This window comes from Protopterus annectens, chromosome 11.part0 (genome assembly GCF_019279795.1).
Source record: "Protopterus annectens isolate FY-2018-M chromosome 11.part0, PAN1.0, whole genome shotgun sequence".
NCBI classification, from domain to species: Eukaryota; Metazoa; Chordata; order Ceratodontiformes; family Protopteridae; genus Protopterus; species Protopterus annectens.
In genome coordinates, this window is record NC_056745.1 from 59,246,544 (window position 1) to 59,255,201 (window position 8,658).

Here is an 8,658-nt window from a genome sequence, read left to right on the forward strand (position 1 = left end):
TACAGAAATTGTAGCTTATTGGCCGTTTGGGCAGTTCTTTCCATATCTTTCAACATTCTGGTTTAAAAGTCTGCATTTGCACTTGTTTCCCACCTTTCCTGTAACTTGTCTAGTCCAGATACAGAGTTGCTGTATCCAGGACTGTTTTTAAGCTTCTGAGCCCCCCAAGCCTTTTTGTGTTGGAGGGAAGACTTCTAGCTTATCAGTGGGAGTGGTTTTTGGCACATAAATTGTAGTTTATTGATCATTTGGGCAGTTTTTCCATCTCTTTCAACTTTCGGGTTTAAAAGCCCATATCTGTACTTGTTTCCCACCTTTCCTGTAACTAATCTAGTCCAGATACAGATTTGCTGTATTCAGGACTGTTTGTAAATTTCTGAGCAGAGCCAAAGTCTGTGCTTCAATTTTTCTCTTAGATCTGCTAGTTCTCTCCTCTCCTGCACTTTTACTAGTTTGTTAGTTTAGCACTTTACCAGACTTCTGGTAGCAATCACTGTAGTACACAACAGTAAACGTTCTACACGGAAACAGCTCCAGTACTTATTAATGACCACCCCTCCAGACATGTCGAAAGGTCAGTTCTCCTATTAATCTGTGAGCATGGGCATCCTGAGGCAATGTAGCAACTGCCTCATGTACACTGACAACCCAATCCTCTTAACACCCCAACACTCAGACTTGTGAGAGATGCACTTATATATCCAAATTGGAAGCCACGCACTCTCCAGCCAAGACAGGAAAAGCTGTTCAAAAGGAGAGGGTCAACACTTACACCACACCACATGGAACACATAGCCCTCCATTACACACACCAGCATTTTCACATAAAAACACAAACCACACACCCACCTTCGTGGAGGCTCTCAATAAAAATCTAACCAAACAGCAGAGACCTCCAAGAAAGAAATGCACTTGACCACTACAACACAACACTAATCACAACAAACATTACTCTTCTAAACAATGCGCCAGTCAACCAAAGCCCTTGAGGCAAAACAGCATGTCCAACACACTAGTCATAGGTGACTCGATAGTGAGACACACTGATGTCCCACTCACTAGGTTGAATAAGGAGAAAGTAACAGTCAGCTGTCTGTCAAGCACCAGGATCCACCACAGGTACAAATATGACTCTATCATTGTACATGAGGGTGTGAAAGACCTGAGACATACCTCCCTGGACTACATGAAAAGAAACATGGAGGAGCTCTCAGATTATGTAGCCTAGGTGGGTATGACCCTAGCCCTGAGAAGCATCCTACCATCACCCACCAATGATACCACATTACAAGCAGAAAATGATTGATTTCAACAATTGGCTGAGTTTCTGGTGTCATTCTAAGGGGATTCAGTATCTGTCTGCCTGGGATGACATGATTGACAGACCTTGATGCTTTGCCAAAGATGGCCTGCATGTGTCGCCTCTGGGCTTCTGGATACTGGCCAAGGCTCTTGCCACCCCTATAGTGCCATTTTTAGGCGGTGTTCCAAAGACCAAATTACCACTGTAACAGCTACAAGCAAATGCAATTTGAGGGTCATGTTGCTCACCGATAGCAGTCTAAATCTCAAAATGCACTCACTCAAAGTACTCCTCAAAATGGAGAGCATCGACAATTGTGCTGTAACAGAGACTTGTTCAAGGCAGCAGAAACCACCCCTGCACTACCAGGCTACAACTCATTCCATACCTTTCAGCCCCAGAATTTGTGCCAAAGCTCCAAAGGCGGTGGTGTTTCCATATTCATAAAGGATGTGCACACCACCTGACTGGTAGCCCAACATAATGCATCTGAGATACTTCAGATGCAGCTAACATTGGGTAAGGCAGTGATTCAGGTCATAGCCAGCTAGAGGTCCCCAACCATGTCCCAAGATTCACACTCCACATTCCTAAGCACCATGGAGAATATTAACGTCCAACATAGCACTCTCATACTGAGCGACTTCAAGTACCCCTCCTTAACTGGGAAAACTACTCATGTACCAATATACTTGCCCAACGCTTTCTGGAATTCATTAATTCCAATGCCCTGGACCAGCTCATTCTTACCCCAGCTAGAGGTAGCAACATCCTTGACCTGGTCATTACTAACATGGGTGACCATTGCTCTACACCAGTATTCAACTCCTCCCTGGTTAGATCTAATCACAAGCTAATCACCTTGGAAATCTACATCCCTCCCACCCCCCCCCCCCCAACAAAGGTAACCACCATGAAAAACTTCTCCAAAGCTAACTTTGGGCTCCTAAAAATAGAGGTGGCTGACTTCACTGCATCCATGCAAATGGAGAACAATTGCATGACCGCCAAATCATACACCAATGCACTGTACGAACACGTACACAAATGCATGGATCTCACCATACCCAATAGAACTAAGGTGCTCTCCTCAAAAAAAAAAAAAGAAGCCAATCTGGTGGTCCCTTGCCATAAACAAACTTTACAACAGAAGGAGGAAAGTGATGCGAAATAAGGTGAAGTCACAAATCTGGAAAAACTCCCTTATCAGCCTCAACAAAAGTTTGAGATCCCTCATCAAATCCTCTAAAGCTAGCTATGAAAACAGAATTGCAGCAGGTAGTAAAGACAACCACAAGGCCTTCTATAGTTATGTAAAGAATCTCCATGGCAATACCCAGATTTGCTCTGAGCTACTGCACAATGGTACCTCCTATACTTGAGCCAACAGATATTGCAAATATACTGGTGGACAGATTCAGTGCTAACTTTACTCCTCTTCCCCCCTCCAAAGGACCAATCACAATACCAGTAGATTGCCAGGTACCCAGTATTACTGCTGCACAGGTTAAAACAGCACTATCCAAGGCCAATAATACAGCTTCTATGGGACCTGACAGTATCCCTGGCTGTGTTCTACATGAACTACAGAGTGAACTGGCATCTCACCTGTGTGCCCTGTTCAATCACAGCCTCACCTCAGGCTTTGTCCCTACTGAAAGGCACACTGCTACACTTATTCCTCTCCACAAAGGAGGAGCAACTACAGACCCTGGGAACTATCGACCCTTTAGCCTGATGAGTCTGATATGCAAAGCTATGGAATATATCAACATGGACCTAATAAACAAGGATATAGGGAATCTCCAAACTCTGGATCCTACACAGTTTGGTTTTGTGAAAGGTATATCTTGCCTGCTCAACTTGGCCGACTTCTTTGAGTCAGTCACCAGAGCTGTGGATGAAGGTAAGGTGGTTCATACAGCCTACCTTGATCTGGCCAAGGCCTTTGATACCATTCCCCACTGAGGAATCATAAAAAAACTTACTAAGCTAGGCACCTACCCCCTATATCACTAGGTGGGTTGCAAACTGGCTCACAGATAGAATCCACAGTGTGAAAGTAGCTGACTCTACATCAGACTGCTGACCAGTCATGAGTGGAGTCCCACAGAGTTTGGTCCTGGGTCCTCTCCTGTTTGGTATCTACTTCTCTGAAGTTCAGGCCAACACGAAGGGACTCTGGCTGACAAAGTTTGCAGATGATTGCAAGTTGGGAGCTATTATTAACTCCCCAAGTGATGTTGATATCTTACAGAAAGGCCTCAATGAGACCAACAACTGGTGTCAGAACCATGGCCTTAAGCTCAATGCCAAAAAATGTGTCTTCATCCCCTTTGGGAAAAACCTGGTTCCATTGAATTACCACATTGATGATAGTCCACTGAACACAGATGGTGTTATAAGAGATCTGGGAACGCAGATTGACAGCAACCTCTCTTTTGACCACCATGTTGCCACTGTGGTCAGAAAGTCCTTCTATGTGGCACATCTCATTACTAAGGGTTTTACATCTAGGAAGAAAGTGGTCATTGTCTCCCTCTACTCTTCCCTCATTAGGCCAATTATCGAGTACAATGTCTCATTTAGCATGTACCTCACTGGACACCTGCAACAACTGGAAAGACTGCAAAAGTACCTCACAAAGAGGATCCTAGGTCTTAAACACTTGTCCTATATGGACAGACTCAAAAAAACTCCAACTATTCTCTGTCTCATATCGCCTACTTAGAGGCGATCTCTGCTTGACTTACAAAGCCATGTCTGACCCAGCTCTGTTAGAAATAATACATCTAAAGAAATCCCAATCCCTCCACACTACATGGTCCAGAGACCTCAACCTCATTACCACAAACAACAGAACATGCTGGAGGGACAGGTTCATAGCTCAGAGACTGCCCATACTATGGAATAGACTTCCCATACATGTCAAGCAGAGCACCTCACTGGCTCTCTTCAAGAGAAATTTTTATGAATGGATGGGAAATAGAAAATTCACCCTGGGGATCACTCCAATGGCTCTACTTGCCAGAGGCACTAGGAATTAAGGTTGAGTGGCACAATGCCAGGATAATCCAATGTGCTAGGCTTGTAAAGGCTCCAGGTTCATTAGCCTAGTACACACCTATGAACCTATAAGAATTTCTGCTTAAATAGAATACATGGCTGCTTAACAACATAGATGACTTAGAAAACAGGGAAAGGAGAAACAACATAAGGATCTTTGGTCTGCCAGAAAACACTGAATGAGAAGACATTATTTCATTCTTAACCTGGATTCCTGAATTTTTAGACTTGAAAGAGGGACTTTCATTTGGAATTGAAAGGGCACATAGAGCACTGAGGAAACCTGCTTCTAACTCAGCAAATACTCCACTTAGATCCATAGTTATAAAATTTCTTTCACTTCTGGACAAGGAACTAATATTAAAATCTGCTTGGAGAAAATCACCCTTAAAATACAATCAAAGCCTGATAAGGTTTGACAATAATTATTATTCATGAATACTAGAACAAAGGAAATAAGTCTGGCCAATAATAAAACTGTTGAAACAAAACAACATTAAAGCACAGCTGGCCTTTCCAGCCAATATAAAAATAATTTTTGCCAATGAAATGAGAACTTTTAATGACTTAGAAGAAGCTACTATATTTATCAAAAACAACAACATAGTGTCTATCCCAGAAGAAATGGAATGGATGGCCCCTACTCTTAAAAAATAAAAGAAACAAATCCTTGGACTGATGCTAGAAAGAAGAAACAAAAAAAATGATTCCAAGATAGCTGTCCCAAAAAATATCTCTTACAACTACATCTCTCAACTATCAACTGATATGGTACATCACTTGTCATCTGTCCTTATTTTAAAAAAAGGAGAGTTTCTTAAACAACTAAGAAACAGTAATGATTTATTCAGAATGTTCAAAGATTCCAGTAATTCTTCACAAACAAAAGTAGGTCAAGATGGGTTACTATTTACATTATATATAAGCCAAACAAAGCAACATATAATACAAACATAGAAGTTTCTATTCCTCTACTTTATCTTGTTCATTTTTCATTACTTTTACTTATAATAATTTAAGTAATTAATTAATTAATTAATTAATTCAATGAGGTACCATTCATCAGAGTTCAGACTCAAATGTAACAAATTAGCATCAGATATAATAGCAGTAACAGCAGAGTTTTTGAAAAGAAATGCTGTCATGGAGGATAATGCCTTCTTCATTTAAAGTATGATTTAGAAATGTCATGCATATCCTGGTTAAGTAATAGTAGCAAGCTCTTAGTACAAATGTCATTATTCTTTCGAAATATAGTTAAAATCAATTATGGCAGGTATCACAACTATGAGTGCTGTTTGATCAATCCTGATATGGTGTGAGTGGATGCAGCTGTGTCTGACAGCTAGTACAAATGTCATTATTATTTTGTCTAAACATAGTTAATATCAATTATGGCAGGTATCATAGCTTCAAGTGCTGTTTGATTAAGTCTGACATGGTGTACGTAGATGCAGCTGTGTCTGGCAGCTGTTGTATGTTGCCGCTTTCATCTCCAGGAAGCTGTGGGTTGCAGCTTGTGATCGAGGTTTAATGATGTTTGTGTATTAGGAAGAGACATTTCATGTTTTAGCCTTGATCCGGGGAAGATGGTGGATAAACGTGTGATTTGGGATATTTTGGCAGAGAATAGTTTGTTTATAATCTGCCGAGTGAAAGGTGGGAAGGCTGGAAGAATGTGTTATCGCTTGTTGTGGCGGCTTGTTGGGAGTTTTTTTTTTTTTTTTTTTTTTGCTCTCTGTTCTTTTCCTGGCTGCTGCCTCACTGAAATGGAGGGAATTTAGGCTTGAAGTTGCAGTGAAGTGAAGCTTTGCTTCAGGTGCATTGTGAGCCCCTGGTGTGTAGTACACAGACACACTAACAGAAACAGACTCTCCCAGGTTGCTATGGTAATGGAAACAGAGTGACAATAATGCTTAACGGCTCTGAGGAGCCTCCAAGATGATACTCGGCAATAAAGGTTTTTTTTTTTAAATATATAATAAAAGGGCTGTTTTAAACCACATGCACACATATTGATGGTTTCCCAACACTTTGTTTAGGTCATTAAGTTGATTCTTGATAAAAAAATAAATGAATAAAAATAATAATAATAAGCGCAATTTTATATTTAAAATGTATTTTGGTCCAAAATTAAGTACTTACATAAGAGTGGAAGTCTGAGTTATTGTAAAAGAATAAGAGCACTCAGTCTTGTGCAGTACCCTTTGCAGTGGTCTGGGAGGTGAGCTTGCTCGGACGTATTGGGCATATGGGGATAGCTGATTCTAGGGGTATTTGGAGTTGCCAGGAAGTGCTAGAGAGTCATCAGATTTCCTTCATGGAAATATCTGTGGAAATGGAATGTGTGTTGAGCGGTTCACTGGCAGAGTGGCCACTGCATGGAACAGGCTGGTAAAATGGAACAGGACAAATATTGGGTTTGATATTTTAAGAACAGCCTGGAAACACACACCACATGAACTAGTGAATAGTATTCTGGCAACACTGGATGGGCATTGTTGCCTATGCTCAAAGTACTGATATGTGTGTATGTAAGGATGGAAATATGCTTATAACAAATAAGAAACTCAAAGGGTCTCATAATTTAAAGTCTATGGACTGTATAAACATGTTCAGAAGGAGCTAATAATAAGAATAAGCATTACAGCTTGTGATCTCTTGAATAACTGAGCAGCAGCCAAAAACAAACAAACAAAAAAAACACACACCCAATAGTTATGTAATGTATGATTTTAGTAAATCTAATGGTCATATAAGATGAAGCAGTCTGCTGAATTTAGATATGAAAGACAGGATTTAATAACATGCGCTTCTGCATAATAACACTACTGTCTTAACTTGTCATAAATGACATACACTACATTGAACATCAAGGGGGAAGCATGGTGATTTTCTTATATAAGTAAATGTGCATAACAAGTCATATAATTGCTTTAACTTGAATTGTAGTTTTTGCAACCCATCTTGACCATATATAATACTTAAGCAGTTACCAAGGTAACTAATGTTTTATACATGACATCAAACTGACAAAGTTGTTCAAGAGAAACAATAGAAGCCTGAACTTGAAATGTCACAGAATGTAACAATCATATTCTGAACAAATAGTATTAAATTGACAATAGACAGTTTAATAACATGGGCCTGTGTATAATAACACTACTGTTTTAACTTGTCATAAATGACATGCACTATACTGAACATCAAGGGGAAGCATGATTATGTTTCTCATATAAATAAATGTGCATAACAAGTCATATAATTGCTTTAACTTGAATTGTGGTTTACGTAACCCATCTTGACCATACATAAGACTTAAGCTGTTACCAATGTAACTAATGTTTTATACATGACATCAAACTGACAAAGTTGTTCAAGGGAAACAATAGAAGCCTGCACTAGGAATATCACAGAATGTAACAATCACATTCTGAACAAATAGTATTAAATCGACAATAATCACTCAGTTTAACCTTTGCTGATTATACAAAATATAATGTTGCCATTTAAATCTGAAATATGCCATAAAATGGCAGTTTGTGAATATGGAAAGGGAATCTGTAATCATTAATTACAATAAGTGATTTTTTTTTTGTTTTTAACCTATAATTTCACACATTTTATAATACGAAATGACAGATATTAAAATCCTTCTGTGTAGGAAATGGGGGAAAGAGGGATGCACTGATAATTAAAATACACTAACTTTCATCAATGTTTACATAAATCAAACTTGATGCTTTAAGTAAGTTAGTTACAAACAAAGTGATTACTTAAATGCTTGCAAACAATGAAATATAATTTCTGATATATCCAGTAAAATACATTGTATTATAAACATTAGGTATAAATATCATTATCATTTATTTATATTAAGTAATACGCTTTGAAAGAATTCATCAATAAGAGTGAATATGTTAAATAACTGTATGATATAATCTTTAATGAAGTTTTACATACGATACATCCTACTTTACTATGATTGAATTGCTTGTCTTCTATCTCTCATGTAAATATTAATGGCTTATACAATAGGTAGACATTTATATTGTAGTAGAATTCTGTCTAATCTGCAGTAGTACTATATCTGTTCAAAATAATATAAATATTGCTTATTCCTATTACAAATATTCTTCATATGATAATTCAATTTATGGAGCTCAGATGTTCTGGATTGTCAAGGTATGAGTGATAATCCAAGGGACTTGGGTTTATCCATCAGATTAGGAATGATTTTCATTTCATGGCTAGTGCGGATCTTAGTTTTGTTAACATTTATTAATTTA